The sequence below is a fragment of the Rhipicephalus microplus genome, chromosome 2 (assembly GCF_043290135.1).
Source record: "Rhipicephalus microplus isolate Deutch F79 chromosome 2, USDA_Rmic, whole genome shotgun sequence".
Taxonomy (NCBI): Eukaryota; Metazoa; Arthropoda; class Arachnida; order Ixodida; family Ixodidae; genus Rhipicephalus; species Rhipicephalus microplus.
The window spans coordinates 196,665,706-196,679,247 of NC_134701.1; the positions used below are offsets into that span (position 1 = coordinate 196,665,706).

General features: G+C 47.0%; 1 protein-coding gene across 5 annotated transcripts in view; it reads right to left on the reverse strand.

Moving 5' to 3' along the window:
• The window catches only part of Octalpha2R (alpha2-adrenergic-like octopamine receptor), a 707,334-nt gene that overhangs the window by 28,147 nt on the left and 665,645 nt on the right, over positions 1 to 13,542 (reverse strand). The window contains exon 1 of one of the 5 annotated variants that reach the window (XM_037421701.2): positions 8,539 to 8,840. The exons of the other annotated variants lie outside the window; for them this stretch is intronic. The gene's annotated coding sequence lies outside the window, so the exon portion shown is untranslated. Of the gene's footprint in view, positions 1 to 8,538; positions 8,841 to 13,542 lie in introns of those variants that run through there. 5 annotated transcript variants of the gene reach the window in all.

Below are 13,542 nucleotides of genomic sequence, written 5' to 3' on the forward strand. Positions count from 1 at the left end.
AATTGCTTCAGAACCGATGCTGTTCAACAGTTTTCTGTAAAATGTTGACTCAATGTAGCGAAATGGGGCATGCGAGGGCATTTCAAACGTCTCCGGTTGCTGAAGCTTCTTTGGTTGCCGGACAAAAATAAGTCCCTTTTTTGTTATAAATATACGATGTTTAGAAGATGGATGCCAAGTAATAAAAATCACAGACGACAACAGAAAAGCCATGTTGAGTCACACTAATAGATAAAGCCATCTCGTGCAAACCTGTTAAGTACAGCAGTCAAAAACTAATCGTTAAAGATAAAATAAACGCAGCTGTACTCGTATAGAGCCTTGTATTGTCGGCTTGAATTGCGGGACCGAGAGTGCCATTGGTGGCAATGTTTTGTCAAGTAGACTCGTCTGTTATTCATGGTGACATCACTGCTAAAGAATACTGCGAATCTTTGTAGTGGCGAACAGTATGGACACAACAAAAATACCCAATAACAGAAACGCTGGCCTTGCCTTGTGTGCTTCTTCCCATCCTGCCCATATCTTTGTTCACCAGTACAATGTTCCACAGTATCCACCCCAATTAACTAACCCAAGTGTAAACGCTTGGTTGCTAAGGAAGGTGGCATCTTTCTGTCTAAGAAGCGTGTGCGCAAGGAAAGCAGTTGACAAAGGCAAAGGTAAGTACATTTGTCGAAACGTCGGCCGTAGCGACATATCCTGCTCGATGATTTCTCAACACTCCGAGCCTCCATCTTTCAACGAACTACTCTCTCGTTTGGATTGCTGGACAGGACATTTGTAGCACGAGCGCTTGGTAATTCCGACCTTGGTGATCCAGCAATCTCAAGTTAGACTTTTAGATGCGGAGCATCTAATACTCGAGGCTTGTAGTGCGGCGCCGTCCGCAAGCTTCCTCCTCCTTCTTCCACCATCTGTGCATCCCTTCCTCCTCTACACACCGCGCGCGCTTCACTCCTCCACCATCTGTGCACCCTTCCTCCTCTACACACCGCGTGCGCTTCTCCTCTTCACGAACATTCGCTAGCTGTATAATGTAGCGCGCATGCGCCGTCACGCTTCGAGAACATCGGCAGCTGACGCGCGCGCATGCGCCGTCGCGCTTCGAAAACATCGGCAGCTGACGCGCGCGCATGCGCCGTTGCGCTTCTCCCCCTTCTCGAACATACGACAGCTGACAATGCATGCGCCGTTGCGCTGTATATATACTCAAGGTCGGCGCTCGCTCGCTCAGTTGCCGCTCGTCGGTTGGTTTGTACGGCGCGTCGACGTCCAAGGTCGCGGTGAAATGAATTCCAACGAATCCACAAACACAATGATCGACGTCCCTTCGACCAGCGCCGCCCTTTCGCATACGTGTGTACGTGTTCACTCATTTAACACCCCCTCCTACAACCACGTTAACCAATTTAGCCATCGACCCAAATAAGTCGCAATTTAACACCCCATTTCACAACCACGTTAACCAATTTAGCCATCGACCCAAGTAAGTCGCACTTTAACACCCCGTTAACCAATTATATGCTCCGCATCCTCCTCAGTGTTCCCCCGAGGGAAGCTGCGGGCAATTTTTTTTCAAACGTAACGAACTCCCCTATACACGAAGAAACGTGATCAGAGCACCGCTAATCCTCGTGTCTTTCTGACACCAATCTGGCAACTGTTCAAGGTGAAAGGGGCTGTTAGGAAGAGGCACAAATGTGGTTATTTCTATATATACGTACTTGTACTTAAGGAAGCGCATGGGTCTTGTGGGAGACTCAGCCTATCCTACTATTCTGAGAAAAAAAAAATGACAATATTCAATGAAATTCCCGGAGATGTTAGCCTGGTGTACTATACGGGGTGAAAGCGCTTAAGAAGAAAACTGAAAAGAGGCTTGGCATACACGAGCAGCGCTCGTGTGTGTCAAGCTTAACGTCGGTTATTGTATTACGCGCTTTCACCCTGTATCATGCAAAACCGTCAAGCCCAAGTAACTAACCTAGTTAGCCTGGTGATCTGTCACACAACTACTCACAGTTCGCGAACGCGACCATGCACACGACTTTTGCGGATAGGACACGCACTACGGGGCCCTACAATACTCTTATAACTTTGTGATCGATCTTTCATTCATACCATGACGTTTTGTAAACTTTTTGATGAATGATGATGGTTGGGCGTCGCATTTACCAATGCGTACGCATTCCGCATAGGAATGGCCGACACTGCTGCATGCTACCATTGCGGCAGTGACGAAACAACTTGGCACATTCTGTGTGAATGCCCACAATACTGCTCGCAGAGACAGTCACTCTGCAATGCACTAGATGAACAGGACAATGAGCCTCTTTCGGAAGAAAAACTCCTGCGCTGCCGACAGGACTTTATGTCGCAGAAGAAGGCTGTGAAGGCGCTCCTGCGCTTCTTGCGTTCAACCGGCCTGTCCAAACGACTGTGAACGGAACTCCCTGAATGCGTGTGCATGTGGTTTTTTTCCTAATTTATTTCATATCTTTCTATATCTATCCTCTTTCCGACCCTTTTCCCCACCCCCGTACAGTGTAGCAAACCAGGTCGTCTAGGTTAACCTCCCTGTCTCTTACTTTTAATTATTTCTCTCTATTGATGAATGATTAACTTTGTATTGTCGTGCACTTTGTGGTAAAATGAGAAGTCTTATGCATTAAGGAACCATGCCACTATATACACAAAGATAAATTTAACAAAGGCATAAGTGCGGGTTGGAACGTTTAGCACAAGTATATATATATATATATATATATATATATATATATATATATATATATATATATATATATATATATATATATACATATATTGCCACGTTCCATTTCCCAAGTTTTGGTTATCGTCCCAAAACACCACACGATTCTCAGCACAAACCGCGCCTGCAGTTTTCTAGAGGGTTCCGGACTGTAGTAGATCATTTCGATAAGATCACGCCCACTGTGCGAATGGTACAGATTGTTCTGGAACGCTCGCCGCCGCCAGCGATAGCGCTAGAACATTCGACGGCGGGAGTATAAATGCCGACGCGCTTCGCCGCTTGTCAGTTGTTGATCGAAGGCCGACGCTCCGTTCGCCGCTATCAGTCTGAGACTGCAATCTGTGCGAGACTGCTGCTGTAATTGGACTTTCTGTTTACCGGGCACAGGTTCGCCCAAATAAACAGTTATATTCCAACAAGAAGTCTCCTGTCTTCGGCCACGTCACGACCCCGTGACATTTGGTGGAGGTGCTGGGGAAGAAGCACTACCGCCGCGCAGCCGTCTAGACACCATGCCTTGAATGTGCTGGAAGAACAAGTCACCATTCCGCCTCGCTCAAGCGTCATTATTTCAGTCGGCGCTCCTGAATCACCTGACTTCGAAGGCGTCGTTGAAGGCAGTCAGCATCTGTTGGTCACCCGAAATATTTGCGTCGCAAGAGGAATTGCAGAGTTGCGGGGAGGCAAAGCAACGGTTATGCTCACAAATTTCAGCAATGAGTACAAACATGTGAACAAAGGAACAACGGTCGCATACATCGAAGAAATTGTCGAAGCCACCAGTGCTTTCGCCCTCGCCGATTCTGCGGAATCTGCTCAGAGGAACCAAGCCCCTCCCATAGCTTTCGACGTCAATCCCAGACTTCCGAACGATAAGCAAGAACAGCTCAAGGCCCTGCTCCTGCAATACGAAGATTGCTTTTCGTCGTCATCGAAAATGCGGCAGACCCCAATCATGAAACATCGCATCATAACCGAAGAAAATGCCAGACCACTCCGTCAGAGTCCGTACAGGGTTTCGACGCGAGAACGTGAGGCCATCAAGAGACAAGTTGATGAAATGCTGCGGGATGATATTATCCAGCCGTCCAACAGCCCATGGGCATCCCCCGTGGTGTTAGTGAAGAAAAAGGATGGGACCCTACGTTTCTGCGTCGATTATCGCCGCCTGAACAAAATCACAAGAAAGGACGTGTATCCTCTCCCACGATTAGACGACGCACTTGATCGGCTCCATAACGCCAAGTACTTTTCGTCAATGGACCTCAAGACTGGCTATTGGCAAATCGAAGTCGACGAAAGAGACCGAGAGAAGACGGCGTTTATAACACCGGACGGCCTCTTCGAGTTTAAGGTGATGCCCTTCGGCCTTTGCTCAGCGCCTGCAACTTTTCAACGCGTTATGGATACAGTACTGGCAGGATTGAAGTGGCAGACTTGCCTTGTGTACTTGGACGACGTCGTCGTGTTTTCCTCGAGTTTCGACGAGCATCTTCGGCGCCTTGAAGCTGTACTTCAAGCCATCAAGACTTCCGGACTCACACTGAAGCCAGAAAAGTGCAGATTTGCGTATGAAGAGCTCTTGTTTCTGGGGCACGTTATCAGCAAGTCTGGAGTTCGTCCTGATCCACGGAAAACAGCCGCCATCGCCAAATTCCCGCCGCCCACTGACAAGAAAGCCGTGCGCCGATTTCTGGGCCTGTGCGCCTATTATAGGCGGTTCGTGAAAAACTTCGCCCGCATCGCCGATCCTCTCACTAACCTTACCAAGGCCGACGTGGAGGTCAAATGGGAAACGCCACAGGAACACGCTTTCCAGGAGCTTAAACATCGCCTCCAGACGCCTCCGTTACTTGCCCATTTCGACGAATTCGCCGAGACAGAAATACATACTGACGCAAGCAGCGTAGGTCTTGGCGCCGTTCTTGTGCAGAGGGCTGACGGACTTGAAAGGGTTACTAGTTACGCCAGCCGATCGCTATCCAAAGCAGAAGCAAATTATTCCACAACAGAAAAGGAGTGCCTCGCCATCATCTGGGCTACGTCGAAATTTCGCCCATACCTCTACGGCAGGCCCTTCAAAGTTGTGAGCGACCACCACGCCTTGTGTTGGCTAGCCAACTTGAAGGACCCTTCAGGTCGCCTCGCACGATGGAGCCTGAGACTTCAAGAATATGACATTACTGTCATTTACAAGTCCGGCAAAAAACACTCCGACGCCGACTGTCTCTCTCGTGCGCCTGTCGACCAACCGCTACCCGACGACCTGGATGACGACTTCTTCTTGGGAACGATCACTACCGACGACTTCGCTGAACGACAGCGGGCCGACCCGGAACTTAAGGCCCTAATAGAATACCTCGAAGGCAGGACCGCCGAAGTCCCGAAGGTATTCAAGCGCGCACTTGCGTCGTTTTTTCTACGAAACGGTCTTCTACAAACGAAAAACTTTTCACCGCTTCGGGCTAAGTATCTCCTTGTGGTGCCTTCAGCTCTGCGACCAGAACTCCTGCAGGCCCTGCACGACGATCCGACGGCAGGGCACCTCGGTGTTTCTCGCACGCTCGCGAGGATACAAGAAAGGTACTACTGGCCGCGTCTTACCACCGACGTCACTCGTTATGTGAGGACATGCCGGGACTGTCAGCGACGCAAGACACCGCCGACAAGGCCAGCGGGACTTCTGCAGCCAATTGATCCACCTTGCCGACCTTTTCAGCAGATTGGTATGGACCTATTGGGGCCGTTCCCGACGTCGGCTTTCGGAAACAAGTGGATCGTGGTAGCCACCGACTACCTCACCCGCTACGCCGAGACAAAAGCCCTGCCAAAAGGCAGTGCATCCGAGGTAGCTAAGTTCTTCGTCGAAAATATCGTCCTACGTCACGGCGCCCCGGAGGTCCTTATCACCGACAGAGGAACGGCATTCACTGCCGACTTAACTCAAGCGATCTTGGCATACAGCCAAACAAACCACCGCCGGACGACAGCGTACCACCCACAGACCAACGGCCTCACCGAGCGGCTTAACAAGACGATCGCCGACATGCTGTCAATGTACGTCGATGTCGAACACAAGACGTGGGATGCCATTCTTCCGTATGTGACCTTCGCATACAACACGGCGGTGCAGGAGACGACGCAGATATCTCCATACAAATTGGTCTACGGAAGGAGCCCGGCAACGACGCTCGATGCCATGTTACCCAGCGTCACCGACGAAGAAAACCTCGATGTGAGCGAGTACCTTCATCGCACCGAAGAAGCCCGACAACTTGCGCGGCTCCGTATCAAGAATCAACAGACGACCGACAGCCACCGTTACAACCTTCGACGACGCTTCGTGGAATACCAGCCCGGTGAACGTGTTTGGGTGTGGACGCCGATACGCCGACGTGGACTAAGTGAAAAGCTTCTGCGACGGTACTTCGGACCGTACAGGGTGGTTCGACGTCTCGGCTCACTTGATTACGAGGTTGTCCCCGACGGCATCACGAACTCTCAACGACGCCGATCGCGACCTGACGTCGTCCTTGTCGCACGCCTCAAGCCGTTTCATGCGCGTTAACAAACTGAAACAGTGTTTTTTTTTGTATTATTGTTGTATCGTAATTTATTCATTGTACTTTCTTGCATTATTATTGTACCTTCATCTTTAGTTAAAGCATCGAGACGGTGCCTTTTTCAGAGGGGGGCAATGCCACGTTCCATTTCCCAAGTTTTGGTTATCGTCCCAAAACACCACACGATTCTCAGCACAAACCGCGCCTGCAGTTTTCTAGAGGGTTCCGGACTGTAGTAGATCATTTCGATAAGATCACGCCCACTGTGCGAATGGTACAGATTGTTCTGGAACGCTCGCCGCCGCCAGCGATAGCGCTAGAACATTCGACGGCGGGAGTATAAATGCCGACGCGCTTCGCCGCTTGTCAGTTGTTGATCGAAGGCCGACGCTCCGTTCGCCGCTATCAGTCTGAGACTGCAATCTGTGCGAGACTGCTGCTGTAATTGGACTTTCTGTTTACCGGGCACAGGTTCGCCCAAATAAACAGTTATATTCCAACAAGAAGTCTCCTGTCTTCGGCCACGTCACGACCCCGTGACAATATATATATATATATATATATATATATATATATATATATATGCATCAAGGAACTATGCCACTATATACACAAAGATAAATTTAACAAAGGCACAAAGGCATAAGTGCGGGTTGGAACGTTTAGCACAAGTATATATATATATATATATATATATATATATATATATATATATATATATATATATATATATATATAGTCTCTTTTTTACAACAAGAAAATGCCCCCCCCCCCCCCCCCCCTGTCACTTATATAGAAAAGCACGCCTCGCGTCCATCACGGCGCAGCAAACGTACCTAAAGTGTAAGCTAATTTATATACTAACACCTGCCCCTTTTCCCCTCCCCAGTTCTATAATCGCACGTTAATGTTATGTAAAGCTCGCGGCAAGTCAAACGGGTATTCGTGCCAATTTCATACAACTTCACGCAACACACATACACAAGCGCCACGAATTAATGTACCGCGAACAGGAACGTTTCGGCAGAGTATGTCGCGTGAAGACTATACAAGCCCCGCGTTGCGTCGGTTCGAAACGAGTTTCAGGCTTAAGAGAATTAAGAGAAGCAGGAAGAAGCCGGACGTGTGATAAGACTATGTCCCGCCTATATTTGCCAGTTTTACGCCGTATCTCCAGAGAATCAAACGCGTGTGATGCGGAAAAGTACCACCTGCGGTATTTTTCCGCATGTGTGCGGCAAGAGGGAGTTTTTGGCAGGAGCGCAAGTGCTTCACGTTGTGCAGTGGCATCACGCACGACGTACATGTTGCGGATGTCACATATAATTTCTTCGTGTTTCTTGTCACGCACTTAAAACACGGATCCCCGTTTGCCACATATCCTGATCAGATTCCTCGGATACGAAGGAATAAGTAAAGGAAGGTCGAGAGGGTATGTTCTTCTCATCCTTGTCTTCTGATTATAACGCTCACGCACCGTTTTAACGTTACACATTTCTAATAGGTTTACCAAACATTTAGTGCCCCAAAGCCCATTGCGTCTCGATTTGATTGATATGTGGGGTTTAACGTCACAAAACCACCATGTGGATATGAGAGACGCCATAGTGGAAGGCTCCGGAAATTTCGACCACCTGGGGTTCTTTTACGTGCACCCAAATCTGAGCACACGGGCCTACAGCATTTTCGCCTCCATCAAAAATGCAGCCGCCGCAGCCGGGATTTGATCCCGCGACCTGCGGGTCAGCAGCCGAAAACCTTAGCCACTAGACCACCTCGGCAGGCTGCCCATTGCGCGTGCTCGCTTTGGTTCAATCAGGGGGATATAAGGGCTTTCGAATAGGGTCTGCGGTGCTTTGGACACACCCCTAATTCATGTCACCCTAGTATTGATCGAGAGCAGTGGGGGCCGGTGGGTGACATCACGTTTATCTGACGCAAAACATTTGGCACAGGCTTTGCGGCTCCCGCTAAATTCGAGAAATAGGAGTCTCCAACGCAAAACCCAAGTCTCGCGCATGCGCTGTGGCTTTGACGCTACTTATTTGAGGAACCAACGTGGCTGCTGTGCCTATGTGAAAACTCCCCATTAACCCTTCCAGTTTCTTCATATTAATCTCTTAGGGCCTTGAGTTGATAAAAAAATATAAACACATGCAAATAATTCTTGAAAATCAATGTTTTCGTCAGTGGACCTACCTTTGTTCAAGCGACGCTCCACAGAATACTTGCTGGGCACTGCGTGGCACCGAAATTCACGCCTCCGGAAAAAAAAAATAGTTGAATAGACAAAAAAGTTCACCGCGATAGCGCGCCGAAAGTGGCCAACCACAGTGTTCGGGAGCTCCTCTGAATTCAACTCGCACCTTGGTTATCACGCGGAGGAGATGAGCTTCACGGAGAGAACGAAACGCTCCCGACCACCACGGGGCGTCAACCGAAGTAACACGCTTGCGTTCTCGCAGGGTTATCGTCGCGAGCAACGCCTCAGACACACACGATGTCTCCAGCGGGCGAATGAAGAAACCCAGAGATCGAAATAAAATTAAACGGCTGAGCGTACACCGTAACAAGCCGAGGGGGGGGGGGGGGGGAGTCGGCTTGGGGCGGCCCGTGACGCCTCTCCAACCAACGCTGCAGTAGAAGGTGAGCGAGCGAGACCACGCTTCTTCTCACTTCCAAGATGACAAAGGAACACCCTCGCCTTCCTTTCACACAATATTCGCGCTCGCCGGCGACGGAGACCTCGACGTCGTCGCAGTCGTCGTCGCCGTATGGCACGGTACGCACATGTACGACGGCTGCTGTGTACACAAGGTACACGCGCAAGTATATGTAGGCGAATTCCTGTAGACGCCGCCCTCGGTCACCGTAGCATTACGAAAGCGTCGTCGTTCTCGCCCATCATCTCGACGGGTGAGAAGGGCGGCACACGTCGAGCCGCGTTCTCGAACGGCGTGAAGATGACGGGAAGATGTGGCATGTTGTCCCAGAAACGAATGTTGTGTGTGCAATGGCTACATACAGGGAAGAAGAGGCAAACAAAGCGCTGAAGACGGCTTTGGAAAAGCTTATATTTGTTTGAGGCTAGAGGAACCGAAAGCAGACCAACAGAGAGATTAAAAAAAGGGGGATAGGCATCTTGCATACATATTTAGTTTTTCAGATGAATACCTATGCTGAGATATCACTTATTTGTCGAACGATAAATAGATAGATAGATAGATAGATACATAGATAGACAAATAGGTAGATAGATAGATAAATAGATAGACAAACAGATAGATAGATAGACAAATAGATAGATAGTAAGATAGATAAATAGATAGATAGATAGATAGATAGATAGATAGATAGATAGATAGATAGATAGATATTACTTATTTGAATTGTAGCAAGAGGATGAGCGGTCCGTACAGAGCAGCTCGTCCCCTCGCAATGTAGAGCTAGACAAATTTCGACGGGTGTGTGAAATTTCTTAAATGTTACAAATACCATAAAAAGAAGAACACGCACACCACAAAAGTTGTGTAAAAGAAAAAAAACAACAAAAATAAAAATAACAAGAGCTCTTCGTTGTGAAACCAGATTCACAGGTCATTAACCGAAGTGAAGAAATAAAAAAACAGAAAGACGAAAAAGGGGGATTGAGAGCAAGGCCAGCGCAAGATGCACATTTATGTAAAAACTCGCGAAATTCACGGAGAAGGTCATGCGAAGTTTCATTAATTGTATATATATATATATATATATATATATATATATATATATATATATATATATATATATATATATATATATATCTACGTGGCAAAGATGGGTGTGGATGTGAGGTCGCCTGGCCGACGCTCTCTCGATGTTGCCCCGGGAACGATTGCGAATCCGAGCCACGCCGAGCACGAAATTAGTCAGTCACAAATTGTTCGGGGCTCGTGACCACACGTACAAATCGTAAAAATTCCGAAAAAAAGTAAAAATTCTGAAAAAAAAAACGGGAGGGAGAAAGCGACCAAGAAGAAAAGGTGGTTTTCAAAACGAAGGTGTATGTTGAGAGCGCGAACCAATAAAACAGCTTTGAAGAGACAACTTTGCGTCCTTGGAATTCCTGGAATGTCCGTAGATTTACAACCGCCACGCTTACCTCTCCGTGCATTTACTTTTTACATTGGTCGTATACACATGCATCGTCCGGCCTCCGCATCTCATTTTCGCTGTCGTCTCTTGGGCGGGCGATAGTTTGTTCTCCTCAAAATTGTTCAATCTTGCATGTGTATATATACACGCACAAACATACATTAACATCAAAAGACGGACATGAACAAAACATAATATAACCTCTCCCCCCTCCCATTCTCCTCCCTAAAAGAAAAAAAAATTCACTATGGCGTAGCATCGCTTGGTTGCTTCTAATTGCTTGCATTAAAAAAAGAGACTTATAGTACAATTTATTACATTCGCGCACTGCATCCGAGAGACGTGAACGCCATTTTCGCGTATATCTCAAACTAATTTCGTTACATTACGTACTTATAAAAACGTCTACACATGCAAAAACAAAAAAATAACAACGCGAGAGAGTGAATCTGAACAGAGGCGTTCTACTGTAATGTAATGTAGGCGAGTAGGGAATTTCGTTTAAAAAGTGCAATCGTCGACCCCGGTCGCCTACGTAAGGAGGAAAGGTTAACGGCATTAACGCTTCGCAGCGGCGGCTGCCAGCGCACGCGGCCGTTTCTTTATTGTTGGCGCCCGAGATAATTGTGTCAGGTGCGGCGCGCAGACACGGCCTCGTTGAATGCGCGCCCTTTTCGCTGCGGCGCGCACAGCGAGAAAAAGGGGGAGAACGCAAGGACGTCGCTAAGCGGTTTAGGGACCGCTACGGAAATAACAGAAGCAACTCACGCGGTGCTAATGCAGGTAAGGGATTACGAGATCAGGAGAGGAGTAAAACCTTAGAAATTGCGTCGAAATGTTGGAAAGAACGGAGCGAGCGCATTCAAAGCAACGCGGGACGACATTTTGACATCTCAGGGCGCTTCCTTTTTCGGATCAAAGAGGGGTTATTGCTTTCTGGTCGGCGGTCGCAAAAAGGGGAGCATTAAAAGGCACGTGAGAGACGCGAAAAATAACTTAGAAGTGTACATTCGGTCGTGGAAGAGATACTTTGAATATAGGTATACGAAGGCTTCGTACAACGGGTGTCACAAAGGCCGTCGCCCTTGTCTCGTTCAAATTGCTGTCATGGGTTTTACGTCGGCTCGCCTCTCAAAGAACGTCCTTTCACAATGTTCTATTTAAGTAAGCCTGAACATTGATTTCCTCGCGAAAGAAAAATAAGTTAAAGCGAAGAAAGCAATCACTACGGCCAGCTGTTGCAGAATCAATGTCAGCTTATTAACATTTTTTTTTTGTCAGGTACGGCCATGTGATTATATGTGCGCTACCGCTATACGTATACGTTTAACTGCAATTACCTTATGACGCTTAATATTAGACAACGTTTGAAGTGCGTTCTGCCTCATATGAGCGTGACTGCCAAAAATTTTTACGCCACTTGGACAACGCTTGTTTGCTGATCCACCGACATCTTTTAAAGCAGCACGCCGATCAACGTGTCGCAAGCGAATTGGTCCCTCCTGGTATTCATGGTCGTGGATTGCCACATCGATATAGAGCGCCGCTGTATAAGATAGGGGTTGGTTCTGTGTCAGTGCTCAAAAAATTCTATCTATCTATCTATCTATCTATCTATCTATCTATCTATCTATCTATCTATCTATCTATCTATCTATCTATCTATCTATCTATCTATCTATCTATCTATCTATCTATCTATCTATCTATCTATCTATCTATCTATCTATCTATCTATCTATCTATCTATCTATCTATCTATCTATCTATCTATCTATCTATCTATCTATCTATCTATCTATCTATCTATCTATCTATCTATCTATCTATCTATCTATCTATCTATCTATCTAATTTGTAACTACAGCAACGTAAACGTGGTGCATTCGTGCCAGACGATGCAGACTTGTAGACCCAAGTAACTTAGTTCGACTGTGTCGCTAATATTAGGCGGCTCAAGTTCGAAGCCTTACGAATGCAGTAAATGTGAAACAAGAGTATCATAGATAATGCTGAAACGATGCACTCGACTGCTCGTATTTCGAAACCGTCCACCATTCAGTTCATATATGAAGGAGTGTTATATGGCTTCGAATAATGGCGCCACTGTCGATGTTGGCGCGAATTGTTGCAAGGCTTTGTTCACCGTATGCCTCACGTACTGCAACAAAAAAACCTGAAGCTCGCAGCCTCTACAAGTTGATGTTTCTACGGAAATGAATGCTGTTACACATTGGTGGCGAGCAAATGGGTCTTTCGATTTTGTTATTTCTGACGCCGTCATTATCTCTATTCTTTACATGTACGTTCCTATTCACTTATAGGTCGATATGATTATGATATTTCTGGTCATCGTTACATATTCTCGTTCATCGCCATGACAGAATATTCGTGTGACATTTCGCAGCAAACATGAAGTGCCAACCGTTGCCGCTCAGCAGTTGGCATCACATCATCTGTTTGACAGGTACCAAGGATACACTCACGTGTACACTGACGGCTCCGTCACCAAAGAGACAGTGACATCAGCATTCATAATTACGGAATTGCACGAAGAATATGCATGTCAGTTGGGCCACCTCTCTTTTTCAACAACTTCGGAGCTCGTAGCGATTTCGCAAGCCATAAGCTTTATTAAACTGTCAACGACACCAAGAAAATGGGTGGTAATTACAGACTCTCTGGCAGCACTGGCATGCGTGGAAAGTGCCACTTCAAGACACATTGATGTGCGTATAGAGTTACGCTATACCAAAAAGCTCTCAGAAGCTACGAAGTCGAATCATCGAGTGGCATTTCAGCGGGTTCCCAGTCACTTCGGAATTAAGGGGAATGAAATGGCGGATGAGTTGGCGAAAACCGCTCATAATTCTACGCAAAAATGACTCATTCCGGTATCTCAATATGATGTAAATAGAATTTTAAGAACAACAAAACATGTATTATGCCTGTCTACCTGGTTCACAGACAAAACAAATGAATCGATCCTATATTTTGTTGATTCTAATCTTGAGTACCAATTAGACCGTGACCTCCCAAGACATATCGACACACTCATTCATCGCCTAC